General features: G+C 50.3%; 1 protein-coding gene across 11 annotated transcripts in view; it reads left to right on the top strand.

Moving 5' to 3' along the window:
* Positions 1 to 13,563, top strand: part of ZNF469 (zinc finger protein 469) — a 240,008-nt gene that overhangs the window by 180,876 nt on the left and 45,569 nt on the right. For 7 of the 11 annotated variants that reach the window (XM_065028765.1, XM_065028766.1, XM_065028764.1 and 4 more), the window contains one exon: positions 11,042 to 11,154. The gene's annotated coding sequence lies outside the window, so the exon portion shown is untranslated. The remainder of the gene's footprint in view (positions 1 to 11,041; positions 11,155 to 13,563) is intronic. The other 4 variants (XM_065028762.1, XM_065028758.1, XM_065028769.1 and 1 more) reach the window with 1 other exon arrangement.

Here is a 13,563-nt window from a genome sequence, read left to right as displayed (position 1 = left end):
AATGGTAAAAGCTATTTTTTGCCCATACAATGCTTAAGGGGTATTCATGTACTTCGCACACAGCTCCTGTGCTCCCCCTGTTTCCATGAGTAGCGTGCGCGTGGATTAAGCGTCAGGCGTTTGTTTGAAAGAAGCCTTCTAGGAAATGACTCAACAAGCCATTTGCGTGTTTAAATTTGTCAGGATTTGAAATATTTAGATTCTGCTTTATGAATATTGGCATTTAATGGGGGGATGATGAGTTGAAAGCCCCAGCTGCTGTTTGCAGGAGGGGGACACGTGCACACATGCACACGCATGTTGCACACACACAAACCTCTTCTCCTTTGGAAAGTGCTAATGGGAACAAGCCAATGTAGATTGTTCCATTAATGGGGATTTATAGCACAAATCTGCTACTGTTTTGTCAAGACAAACAGAAATAAGTGGGCTTTTAGTGCTGGGAAAGCTGGCCCCGGGGCTGTGGGCTGTTTGTTAGCACAGGGCAGCTGCTCCGAAAGGGCTGCAGGGGAGCAGAGGGAATAAATGGCAAAAGATGGAGACAAGAAGAACCAGGATTTGGTGGAGGAAGAGAAGAGATCAGGGACATGGAGTCCCAGCTCCAGTGAGTGCTTTTTCTCCCTGAAAGTTTTGGCTGGTGAATTCGCTGCTCGTTTTCCCTTTTGCTGTATATTTTGAAAGCTGCTTTCTGCTCCAAAAGATGTGTTGGTGTTTATCAAGATGTAAATAACGTTCTGTGCCTTGGCTGCCCTCAGCAGAGAGCTAACATCGCCGTGGGTCCAGCTGCTGAGTGATGGAGGTGCGGAGATGCTGGATTATCCTGCTCCTCTTCAGAAAAGAGTCTTGGCCTCCAGGGCTGGTCCAGGATAACCCAGGCTGGATGTCACAGTGGTGGAAGATGTGAGCAGGTTGGGCTCATGGACATGGTGAGACATGTTTGAGAAACATGGTTTAGTGCTAGAGTTAGGTCCTGGTTGGACTCGATGATCTTGAGGGTCTCTTCCAACCAAATCAACCAAATGAATCAATCAAAATGATTCTATGATAAAAGCGGGGCCTGGTGTGACGTGAGGCTGCGACCCTCCAGTCTCCACCTTCAGCTGGTTTTTGCGTGGCTGAAACAACCTTGTCTTCCTTTGTTTGGCCTGACCGAGATTTCTTCTCTGTGGTTCTGAAACCTCTCAGGAGTATCGGCCAAAGTCATCTTCTTTCTTTCTTTCGTCAACCCCCAGAGGTATATATATATATACACATACGTACATATATATACACATACATACATATATATACACATTACTGCATCCTGCATCTCCCGGCCTTGTGAAGCATCTCAGGGGGGCTCTGCAGTTGGAGGTGGACACAAGACAAGGCTGTCACCCTGCTGCCCTCCACGGGAGATGGGTGGCCTCAGCAGGGTGTGCTGGCACTGCGGGTGACAGTTGGGGACAGCCTGACCCGTGGCTTGGTTGCAGTCAGAGGTGTGAGGTTATTGGAAGGTGCTTGTTTGTGTTGAGTGTGAATAACGAATTGTTCTCCCCACGCTGGTCGTTATTATGCAAAGCCAAGTCCTAAAAAAATATTGAATTTCCTCTCCCATAATTTTGAGGAAAAACACTTATCTGGCATTAAGCAGCAATTGTGAGGTGTCCTTTCATCTCAGTGCTCAGATATGGTGAGATATGGAGAGAGGACCTGGCACTGGGAGTGGTGGTTGCAGACCGGGGCAGCAACCTTGTCTTCCTCCTCGTCTTTTTATTTTATTTTTTTATTAACACACATGTGGCTTGAAACTCTGTGAAAAGATTATTTTTATTCTTGTGCTTGGGCAAAATTCAGGCTGAGCTGCTGCATCTACAGTAAGACTTTAAAGAGGGTCTGTGCCACTCGGTGTGTAAAGGAAGCCAGGATGGAGAGGGGTGCAGGGGGAAAGCCTGAAAGAGAAATTTGGGAAAGCTTGTGGCTGTGGTGACGTTGAAGGATGCAGCAGGATGGGATGTTGCATGTGTCTATCCAGACCCAGCAAAGTGACACTGGGATGGTGTCCGCGGGACTGGGGGATGGCCGGGTGAAAGATGGGTAGTAGAAGAAGGTGGTGTTCCCTCCTTGCTAGTCTTCAACTCAAAATGCAAAAAAGACAAGAAAAAGGATTAAACTCTTTTGGGTTTGTGACTCGCTTGGAGGCAGGGACAGGCTCGGTGCTTCTGCCTTTGCAGGTACCACCGCAAAGTTCCGTTTTGAAGCTATGAAACTGGAAAATCCAAGACTAACTCAGTTGATCACAAATGGAAAATGAAAATTAGTCCTGTTGCACTGTCAAGTGCAATCCATGAAAGAGCAAGAAGAACAGGAGAAACTCATGTGGTGACACTCTGGGCACGTGACACCAGGTCGGGAGACTGGATCTGGCTGGGCTCCATCCCAGCTGGATGCTCTGCAGTATCTGTTCCACCCAAAAGGTACAGGAAAGGGTTTAGCAACATGCAGCCACCTCTAGGATACCTATTTTTGGCATAATCACAATCTTTCTGCATCTAAATAGCCAGAAAATTGAGCCCTTGAGTTTCGCATCTGCAAGGTTGAAACAGTGCCGGAGCCTGGGCTCAGCGGTGGGTCTGTGCAGGGAAGGGGACAGGAGCAGGGAACAAGATAATGCACCGGCCTCTTCAGCTGCTCCCCAGGCACCAAGCTGGCACTTGCCTCCTGGATTTCATCGGAGAGGGAACGTGGTGCTTCTAGAAGTCATTGCACGTCTTTCCAAATCAAACAGGAGCCTGCCTGGGGCTCGGTGCTGCGGGCACGGCAGGGCTGTGGGACACATGCCAGGCTGGTGCCACCCCGCCGTGGTCCCCACGGCTCAACCAGTGCCACCAGTTCCTCAGGGCGATGTTTCACTCCTGTCCATTGCCAGATTTTGCTTGGTCTCTCGCCCCTGGGCACAAGGTTGCAGTTTTTTGGCTCAGCGGGAGAAGCCAAGCAAGCTTGGGTTGTTTTTATTAGAGTTTAAAAGGAAGCTTGAAAGCAGACGTTCCTCTGTGTCCCGAGCCTCGGCTGCACGTCGCCGCCGTGCCAGCACAGCGAAGCTGCAAAATCCTCACGTCGGCCCCTGATGTCCCAGCTGCAGAGAGCTGGTGTCACCAGCAGCCAAATCCCGGTCCCTGCGTCCCCTTCTGCCCAGCCAAAGGCACCAGCGCAGCTCTGGGTGCAAATACACTTTTGTTAGCTGAAATATAAGAAATACAGGTCCAAGTGTGACCTCGTGTTGTTACTTTAGGTTGAAGAGCAGTGTGCCCTCTGAGCCAAGACCCTATGTTAATGCTTCTGGGTCAAGCCAGCGACACTTCAAGCTGATGTGACCTTGGGGTTCCCTCTTTGCTTTCACCACCTACTTGTGGGGGACATCACCTGTCTGTGCTAGAAAATGGATATTCTGGTGCTGGGACTGTCCTGGGTTGGTGCCTTCAGTCACTGTGAGCTGCTTCAAATGAGCAGTGACTTGCAAGGATAGAAGGAATATGCTCCTATTTAATCTGGTTCTTGCTTTTGGAAGCAACAGCCCCCTATAGCTTCATCATCATGCGCTTCTGTGTGCTGAATTAGAGCTTGTGCCCGTGTCAGTCAGAAACACAGACAGTTCGTGTGCCCCAGCTCTGCGCCCAGGGAGGGTGATATCAACCCCATCCCAGGTGTAAGGGAGATTTCGGTGGATGTTGTCGGTCAACAGAGGTATTCTGGGTCCAGCTTTTTTCTCAGTGCAAAAGTGCCTGTTTGCAGGGAAGAAAGAGGATGCAAAGTCCCAGCGGGGGATGGCGTGTGCCTCCTGTCCACATCTGGCTCCCTGGAAGCAATAACGTGCTGCCGAGACGAGTGTCTTGTTTGTGGTAGCTGCAGCTGTTTAACAAGGAGAAACGGCTGGGATGCTTTGAGATAAGGAACCAGCAATGCAGGTGATGGGCTGATGGTGTGGGAAGGGTGCCCAGCAGGGCTGGGAGAGCTGCCATGGGGCAAAGCCCCATCCCCGCAGTTCCTCTCCTCCCTGGAAAACTCTATCATGTTCCCCTTGAACCTCTTTTGCAGTTCAAAAGCTGCTGAAGCCCAAGGGCTGGGCTTGCATGAAGCCAGCACCAGTGAGGCGACACCCAGCCTGATGGCCACAGCGTGCAGGGAAGGACAGGAGAGGTTTGCCACGGTGTGCCAGGACTCTGGCCACCAGCCCCAGTTCCCTTGCCTCTCCCTGCCTCAGTTTCCCCATCTGGAAAGCAAGGGCGGGAACGCTGGAGGACATACCTGGGGATGGCTGGCACGTCCCCAGCTGCGCTGCTCAACCCCAGGGCTGACAGTGACCTATTTACCTGTGACAGAACTTTCTGCTCCACTTATTTGACCCGGCACCTTTCTGTTTGCTTAAAGCCGGGAACGTTTCCTTTCCGCCAAGCCAGGCGCGCACGCAGGTATGTTTGCTCGAGAGACAAACCGCTGCTCTGTGCATCCTCACCTCTGCGCCTCAGAGGAGTGTGGACCCTTTCACTGCGATACCGTTGCAAAATTCACCCTGAAAAGCCTCCACATTTCTCTTTGCCCCCTTCTCCCCGTCCCTCTCAAGTTTGCACGGTCTTCATCTCAGGGACAGGGAGTAGAAAGGTGACATTGTTCCGCCCTGGAAGGCCGTCAGCATCCCAGCTCCCCGGCTCTGTAGCTGCCTCAGTCATGCATGTTTGCATATGTTAAAAATATTTAGTCCACTGCTAAAAAAAATATTATGCCCGAGATCTGGGGCCAGCTAAATATAATGCCATCTATGTGTCCCTGGCGCTGCGTGCCGGAGGCACAGAGGGGTACTATGCGCCTTCGGAGCAGCCCTGGGCTGCAAACTGGGATGCTGGGAGCCATCCCGATGCTGCTGTCTGCCAGAATTGGGTTTTTTTGCCCCTTTGGAGTGGGATTTGGGGCAAGGAGAGCTCTTTGCTGGGACGTGGGTTGTCGCTTCCCTGCGCCCGGGCAGCCTCGGCGGCTGCGGGCAGGGATGCGCAGGGCAGGGAGGAAAAAAAGGTCAAAAAGAAGATGTTGGCTGTAAGCAAAAATCATAAAAATGAAAGAGCAGACTGGGCTAATTCCTGCAGATCAGGGATGAGCCAGGAATGGTCCCACTCCCCAAACCCTCTGGTGCATGGGGTGGTTTCATGGCATGGACGTGTGCCATGGTAGAGGGGGCTGAGACCTCCCCAACTCGTTTTGCATATGTCACGGATCATAGTGAGAGCAGGCTACGGCTCTGACTGACCTTGCCCAGGCTTTTGTCCCTGCCCTGGAGGTACACAGTGCTACTTGGGCTTGGGTGAAGCTTCCAGATAAGTTGCATATAAATAATTTCAAGCCAGCTGAGAGTGTGGGAGGGAAAACATTTCCCCGTAGTAATGTCCCCTGATGAGGGGCAGGAGAAAAGAGTTTGTTCTGGCTGCAGGAGGAAGACAACGGGGAGCAAGGCCACAGGATTTTTGTGCAGAAGCATTAAGGAATCATTTCCTCTGCTTTTTTTCTTTATATATTTATTTTTGAAGTGGGAAAAGGGGCTGGAGGGGGGTGGGAAGGTGAAATAAACCCAGGCAGAGATTGTGAAGGAATTTTTATCCCCCCTGCTTTTTCTTTTTTTGGCTTTTCCCCCTCCACCCCCTGTTCTGCGAGTGTTTTGGGAGGCAGAGGGGCGAGCAGCTCTGGACACTGTGGCCATTCATGGCTGGGCTGGGGGGAGCTCACCGGAGAGGAGAAGAATTTGTTCACAATATAGCGCAGGGTTAAAATAGGCTGGTTGTCTGAGTGTGGATGTAGCATAATGTATAGAAGTGCCAAGCATCAATAAGTCTATTTATTAGCAGAGCCTTTTGCCAAGTGGGGCTGTGAATAAACTATACAGCTCGCACAAAAATGTAAATGTTAGTGATCCCTTAGAGACATAATTACAGGAAAAAATAAGGACAGCTTTTCAGCGTTTGGGAAGCCAGCCTCCTTCGTCCCCTTTTTAAACTGCAGATACACAGATTACTTTCCCCCCGTGGGGTGTCTGCATCCAGCGTGGTGCGTCCCCCCCACTTCTTGCAGCAGCTCCATCGTCCTCCCTGCCCACTAATTAAAGGCAAGTTGTGTCTCCACGTCCCACAAAACGTGTTTCCTCGCCTGCTTTGCTGTGCAGAACTCTCGAATTCCTCAAGCCCGTGTGCTGCTGGCTGCGCTGGACCACGGTGAAAGGTTTCATTCATCCCTCCTCTGCTGCCTTCTAGAGTTACCACACCCTGGGCCTCTGCGCTGCAGCTTCTCTGTTTGCCTTTCATTAGCAGGATTCCCAGATCCAGCGCCTGCGAAGCGCTGGGATGAGATGCTCCAACCCTATTAGCGTCAGGGCTCTGCAGATACCCGCCCTGCGCGTGTTCCGGCCCTTTGCCGGGAACAAGAAAGCCAAAATCTTTAAAAAGTGCTGCTATAAAAGTGATTCCAAGTGCAGCCCTGACTGACCCATGCCTCAGTTTCCCTTGAGTCCAGCTTGTTTCTATCCACCACAGCAATGGGTTTGCAGCATTTTCTGCAAGCTGGTTAGGGAACTGCAGGTGGGATGGATTTAGATTGGATATTGGGAACAATTTCTTCCCAGAAAGGGCTGTTGGGCATTGGAACAGGCTGCCCAGGGCAGTGCTGGAGTCACCATCCTGGAGGGGTTGAACAGACGTGGAGATGAGGTTCTCAGGGACATGGGGCAGTGCCAGGGGTGGGTTAACAGGTGGACTCAATGATCATGAGGGTCTCTTCCAACCAAAATGATTCTATGATTCTGCCAGTTGAAATCTTTTATAAAAGGGAAATGGACAGCAGAAACCCATCTCAGGGGTGGGATGGATGGGAATGGGTCTGTCCAGGCAGAAAGCGGGCTTGGTTGATGTCAGCTTTTCTTTCTGGAGTCGAGCTCTTCAGCAAACCTTTCCCTGAGCGAGATTAGAGGAGAGCGAGAAAATTAGTTTGGAGGAAATCCGTGCTGGGGCACGGAGGGTCACAGAAGGGTGATGCCGAGGGAATTTGCTTTGGGAAGGAAAAGCGAGTCAGCGCAGAGCAGCCATGGCGTCCGTCACCCCCAGATGAGATCAGCCCGTGGCCCTGGCCCGGCTCTCGTACCGAGCTGCCGCTTTTATGGATGAGCCGGTGAAGGAAATTAACTTTCAATGAGTTTTTCAGTGGGAAAGGGACAGGCTTTTCAACCGAAATTTATAGCAAAATGTTAGCTTCACATTGACCATCTGTCGTCTGCAGCCATGTTGAACTTCATTTGGTTTTTGGCACTTTGCAATTATTCTGTTAGTAGTGAGGGTTCATCTGGGGTGAATTTAAGCTTCCTGATCACTGATTTATCTCTAGTTGCCACTCTTGGAGGTTTCACAAATAGCTCAGAGTCATGGGCAATTCATCGTGTTTGATGGGAGCCCTCTGGAGCCAGCCAGGCTTTTCAGAGGTGCCATCCCTGAATCTCCTGATGCTGCTGCCTTTGGATCACCCTTTGCCTTCAGCTAATGCCAGTGGTTGTCCTCTCTGCGTGGAAGGATGCAAAGGTGAGGGCTTGTGTGGAGAACCCAGGTGATGTGCACCCAGGTAGAAAACTGGGTTGCAGAGGTGCCGTCTCTTCACTAGTGGTGGTGACCAGGGCCCCGTAGATGTTCCCCGTGGCTTGGCTTGTCCCCTGCAAACCCAAATGTGGTGGAAATGGCGTTGGCTACTTCCTGTCCCATAAACAGTGAGTCCCCACAAATACTCTTTTAATGACAGTAACTGCTGTGGGTTTGAAATCTACCTTGCAACCCCCATTGGACTTGAAATCAAAAACATGCTCAGCTACTCAACCTCCCTGTTGAGCAGACCATGCGCTTCGCTGCTACCTGGCTGGATTAGGTGACCTTTGAAAGTCCCATCCAATCCAAATTATTCCCTGATTCTGTGGATTGCTTAGTCTGGAGCCAACATTCCAAAATGTTCCATGAGTCCTGGCAGCCAGGTCTGCAGTGTGGTTTTGCATTGGAAATCCCAAAGAGGTAGGGACAATCATCCTCACCTTGGTCTCTGATTTCTTGCTCGTAGTCACTTGGATTGTGATTTTGAGGAGCCTGAAATAAAGAGCAAGCAGATGGCACAGCCGAGCGATGCTGCTTGCAAAGTTCCCGGCCACGACTCAGCTTCTCGCCCATCTCTGAGGTTGTGTCCTCGCCACCTTCCTTGGGACCATCTCATGCAGTTCCTTGGCCAGCCCTTGCACTCCAAAGCTCTGATCAGAGCTGTGGGTTCAGATCAGGGTCAGACATCCTTGAAATGGGCAAACCAAAGTCTGTTTTCACCCCATTGCTCGTGCAGACACGGGGTACATGGAGCACAGGAGCTGCGAAGCCAAGTCCTGACCCAGCTCATTGCCACAGGTCACAGCGATGGTCCTGCAAATTGTCCACTCCGCAATGGCCCAGTGCTGAAAGCCTTTAGCTAAAAGGCAGTAAAGCAGGAGAAAAAAACTTCTAACTAACACCACAGTATATAAATAATTTATAATTAATATATGCTTATAATCTCATACCGTTTCAAAAAAAAAAGCACGCGGCCAGCCATACTTGCTTGAAAACGTCTTTTTCTTGTGTATAAGATGAGAAGAGTTTCAAGCCCGCCTGATTTCCAGGAAATTTGGATGTAAGTTAGATATCACAGAAGAAATCTAGAGTGACGAAGAAGAGGGCACTTTGATCCTGGTATCTAATGCATCAAATGCTGATGGGGTTGTCACCACCTGGGGGGAGAAACCACTGTTATTGGGTCTGAAAGGGAATTCTGACTACTCCAAATGAGGGGCTGGGTTTTATTTTAATGCAGTCATATATGTATTTTAAGCAACGTTTATTAGTGAAATGCTTCACGGAGAAAGATGCACCTGGGTTTGATTTATGTTACATGAGAAACGTCTTGGCCAAGGCAAAAAGCACAGAACTGGGGGGGGGGCGGTGAATGAAACAGAATTTTTCTTTTATTGTGTATAACGAGATGTTTGCTCTGTGACAATTATACAAGTGGTTGCATGTCAGTGTGTTCAAAACAAATCTATGAATACAGCATGTATTTCAAAATTCATTGTTTTGCCTTGTGAACGAGTCTTCTAAACAAGTCCCTGACCGGGAGCCAGCGCCTGTTAGACCGGGCTCAGTCTGTAGTAGCTCTCTTGGCTTTGGGAAAGTTCCTCCGGACTTACCTCATTAGCTAAAACCAGCTCTGTCGGGGACTGTGTGTAGCGTTTCGCGGTGGTGTTTGCCAAACGGATGCTAGAAGCCGGCGCGGTGGTACCCTCCTTGCTAGGGATGCCTGGAGGTCACCTGCTCTTCAGAGGATGCTTTGGGGTGTTTTCCCCAAGGAAATACCTGCTGCAAAAAGCCACACATGTTCTTACCTTTATAAAGCAAAAGCTGAGCCTGTGTTGAAGCCTTGGCGGTGCTGGGAGGGCAATGGGGGGAACCGGGATGCTGGGCAGCACTGGGCAGCACTGGGCAGCATCATCAGCATGGACCAGTTCACCCGTGTAGAGCTGGGTTCAGGCTGGGTGGGACAGACTGGAGGCAAACTGGTCAAAAGCAGCATTTTTCAGGCCTTCAGTTCTGGTTTTCATCAAAATAGGCGTTTTGCTGAAATTGCCCAGGCCTTTGGAGAGCTTTTGATCCAGACTGGTGTGTATTATTATTGTTATATACCATGTTTCCATAGGGTGTGTTGGACGTCATGAGAGCAAAACCATGGATGGGAGCTTGTCCATGCCGCATGAAACAGGGCACAGTGTAACCCAGTGATGCCAAGAAATGTTTATGCATTTCTGGGGCTGAAAGGAAAGGAAAAAAAAAAAAAAAAGGAAAGAAAAAAAGTTATGTTAAATAGGAGTAATTCAAAACCACTTGAGCTTTATTGCAAACAATGTCAAGAGTTGGTGTAGCCCCGCTATTGCCGCCCACAAAATTGACTTTTCAGAGGCAGTTTTCAGTCGTTTCTGTAAATAAGCGCGTGTTCTTCCAGGGGCTGCTCCGTTCAGAGCCGCTTGGATGGCATCCAGTCCAGGGATTTTATTCAATTCCACTTGATTGCCAAGATTAGATGACAACTCATTCTCTGCACTTACGGAGCTCCAGGAATAATCGCCGCAACGTGAAAAATGCCAGTCGGTCTCGTGCTTTGGAAAGTCGTATTGACCTCAGAGCGGGATTTCAGATATTATACCCGCTGTCAGAGGAGCGCAAAGCAGATAATCCTCTCTGCCTTTTATCCTTACAAATTGGGAGAAAGCTGCTTTTATTTATTTTTAATTTTTTTTAAACCAGGAGACATGAGCAGACCTGATCACAGATTGAGGGAAAAAGAGGCCAAATTGTGGATGCTTTAGGCAGGAGCAGCACGGCCGTTTGCCAGGGCAGGGCCTGATCCTGCCCCGCTGTAAATCAGCCCCAGCTGCTGGGGAGGCAGCGCGGTGGCTCTGGATTTACTCCGGTGTAACGGGGAGCAGGGAGGATGTGTGCCTTTGATATTGTAACCTAAAACTGGCAGCTTTCCCCGCTCTGGCAGGAGTTGAGAAACATTGCCATATGAGCTGGTTTTCCAGAGGGGCCTGAAAATGCAATCCATTATCTGATATTTTGTAGCAGCTTTTTTAATTAAGGCTTTGGCTAAAGGGCTGATTAAAGAGGTGTGTGTTTTTTTTGTCCTTAGGGACTTGGCACATCCTCGCGGCTGTCACCCTTCTGCAACTACAAGACTCACTTTCCCTCCCGTGTCATATTCGGAGCGAAGCCTCTTTTTTTTGCTTTTTCCTATCCTTTTATTATTTTTTTTCTCCCTACCAGAGGTGCAGATAAATCATTATAGTCTCGGCTCAGCTTGTCTCCTTCTCCCGTAGCCCAACTTCTGTGCGCTACTGGCTGGTGCGGCACGGAGGGGGCGTGAGCAGCGCGGCTCCGTGCCTGTGGTCAGTAATGAAGACTTCTCTTTTTATACACAGATTACGGAGGAACTGCACGGGGCCAGATGGCAGCTCTTAATTTCCCAACTTTTTAATTTTTCAGCCCTCGCCGAGGAGAGCGCAGCCTTCCCCTCCAGCCGACTTATAATGAGGTGAGTAAACACCCTTTTTGTCATTTAAGGCTTGCGCCCTGATGTCATGTAAATATTATTTTTGTTTGGTTGAAGGATTTGGGGGGGGGGGGGGGGGAAGGAGAATGTGCTGTCTGCCACATGTCAGTGCTGGGGATCTGATTTCCCAGGGTTTGTTCACCTCACTAACCCTCTTTGCTGCAAGCTCCAGAGTTTTTGCTCTGCAAAGTCCCTTTAACGCAACTTTTCTCCCCACTTTCCCATTTCTTGCTCATTCAATGACTCAACGAGCTTTGTCAGAGTTAAAAAGTGATGCTGCTTTGCTGAAAAGTATTTGGGGTATTTGTGTCACCCCAGAACTTGAAAAATCAGAGCCAGCCCCTTTCCCACCCACCCCCCAGGGCTAAGGCTGCCCCTGGGTTGCAGCTGGAGATGCCAGGAATCCCCCCGGGCTGGGGGCTGCTCCGGTGAACCCCGTGGAGAACGGAGCTCTGCTTTGCTCCTGTCCTCACCTGCCACCATCCCACCTCCCTCATGTCACCTCTGCCCTGGCAGGGTGACCCCCCCAGGAGACAAAGAGTTAATCCAGTTCCCCCCCTCCAAAACTCCGACTTCAGCTGCAAAAAATATGAAGTGTAGATAGATCTGCTCATCTGCTGAGCAGAGAACTTGCCTTTGATGTCGGTCCTTCCTTTCCTCCTTATTTTTTTTCACTCCCCCCCCGCCCCCCCCCGCCTTCTTTAACCCTTGTGCCGGGTGGATTTACAGAACCCCCCCACCCCGGGAGCATCATGTGCGTGGCAGAGCGTTGGGGACACGCAAGGACACCGTGGGGTGCTGGCATGTCCCCACCCATTTGGTGTCCACCCCACCCCATCCCTGGGGTGGGCATCACCCCCCTGGGAGTGCTCCCCACCACCTCAGAAGGGGGACACCGGAGGGGACCAGAGGAGCTGGGTCGTGAATGCGCTGTCACCTGGGGTGGCCCGAACCCTCTGCACTGTCCGACAGAGAGATCAGCCGGGTCATGTTGCTTTGATTTTAATTCTTATTTATTTGGGCGGGGGGAGGAACGGTGTTTAACCCCTTTTCTTCGCCGCTGCAGAAAAGCGCTGCTGCCGCTTTAAGGCGAAAGTCCCTTTAAGTGACTTTCCATTCGCTGCTTTGGAGAACTGAGAATTTGGTTTCCCAGATTTCCTTTGAATTGTGTGCAGTAATCACAGGGAGTTTTAAAAAAAAAAAAATCTACTGTACACTCAGGAAACCTTCAGCAGCAGCAAGGGAAAAAAGGGAAAAATCTGAGGTTTAGGGAAAAAAATGAGGTTTAAGGAAAAAAATGAGATTGGGGGGAAAAAGAAGTTATCTGCTACCGTTTCCTTTTGCCTTCCTGCTCCTGTTGCATCTCCTTGTGCGGAAAGTGGAGGAGTGAGGCCGTGTCCCCCACATGGGACACAGGGGGCTGGAGGATGCTGCACCCCGGGGTGTCCGCACCCACCCACGCCGGGCACCCACAGGGTTAGCAGCCCTCACCAGCTGGGGAGCATCAGAAATTGCAGCTGTGCCCCAACAAATTAATTTGCACTTTCTTTTCCTCATGTTTGCTCTGGGAAGAAAAGAAAAAAAATTAAAAAAAAAAAAAAAAAAAAAAGATTAAAAAGAAGGGAAAAAGCCGCTAAATAAAGCAGCAGCCTGGAAGGGAGCTGGGGGAAGGCTCTGTTTCCTCAATTAGCTGGGACTTGCCTTCTCTTGACGAACGAACGGAAGGCAGCACGTTTTAGCCTCTGGATTTGTGGAGCTTTCGCAAAGTGCCAAGTCTGGTTATACGGGGACTTTGGAGGGTTTAGGTGGAGGAATCCGAGTCGCTCTTGCTCCGTTAACTCCTTCAAAGCTGAGCAGCTTTGGGAACCTGGACCTGGCACAGCAAAACCAACCAGCAGCCCCGTAAGGAGGGAGATTCTGGGTACCCAAGCACTTTGGGAGAGGGGGTTTCCCCAGCTGGGACCTCGCCAGGCTGGGGCTTCACCTACACAATGTGTGCAGATGGACAGATGCCATAGGGACAAACGGACTTTAGGATGAGTTGAGCATATTTGTCATAGTTGTTGGTGGGTGACTCACGGGACTGGAGTCAAAGAACGACTTTCGGGTTGTGCGGATCGTCGGAATGTGTCAGTGGTCCTTGTGCCTGGGAGGAGAGGATGAGGATGAGGATGCGGTCGGCTTGCGGTGAGGTGCTGGCACCGCAGCACATCCCACCTGTGCTGTACACTGCAGCATCACTCTTGCGGTCAGCAAACGTTGTACAAGCCGTAATGGCAGGAATTGCTTTTGGCACTATAAAAAATACAGTCATATTTTGGGATAAATGTGAGAACTGGCTGCAGACCACCAGCAGCCAAGAGCTTTGGAAAGCGACATCCTCACCAGGCT

Source organism: Columba livia, chromosome 13 (genome assembly GCF_036013475.1).
Source record: "Columba livia isolate bColLiv1 breed racing homer chromosome 13, bColLiv1.pat.W.v2, whole genome shotgun sequence".
In the NCBI taxonomy this organism is placed as follows: domain Eukaryota; kingdom Metazoa; phylum Chordata; class Aves; order Columbiformes; family Columbidae; genus Columba; species Columba livia.
This window is presented reverse-complemented; position numbering and strand designations above follow the sequence as displayed.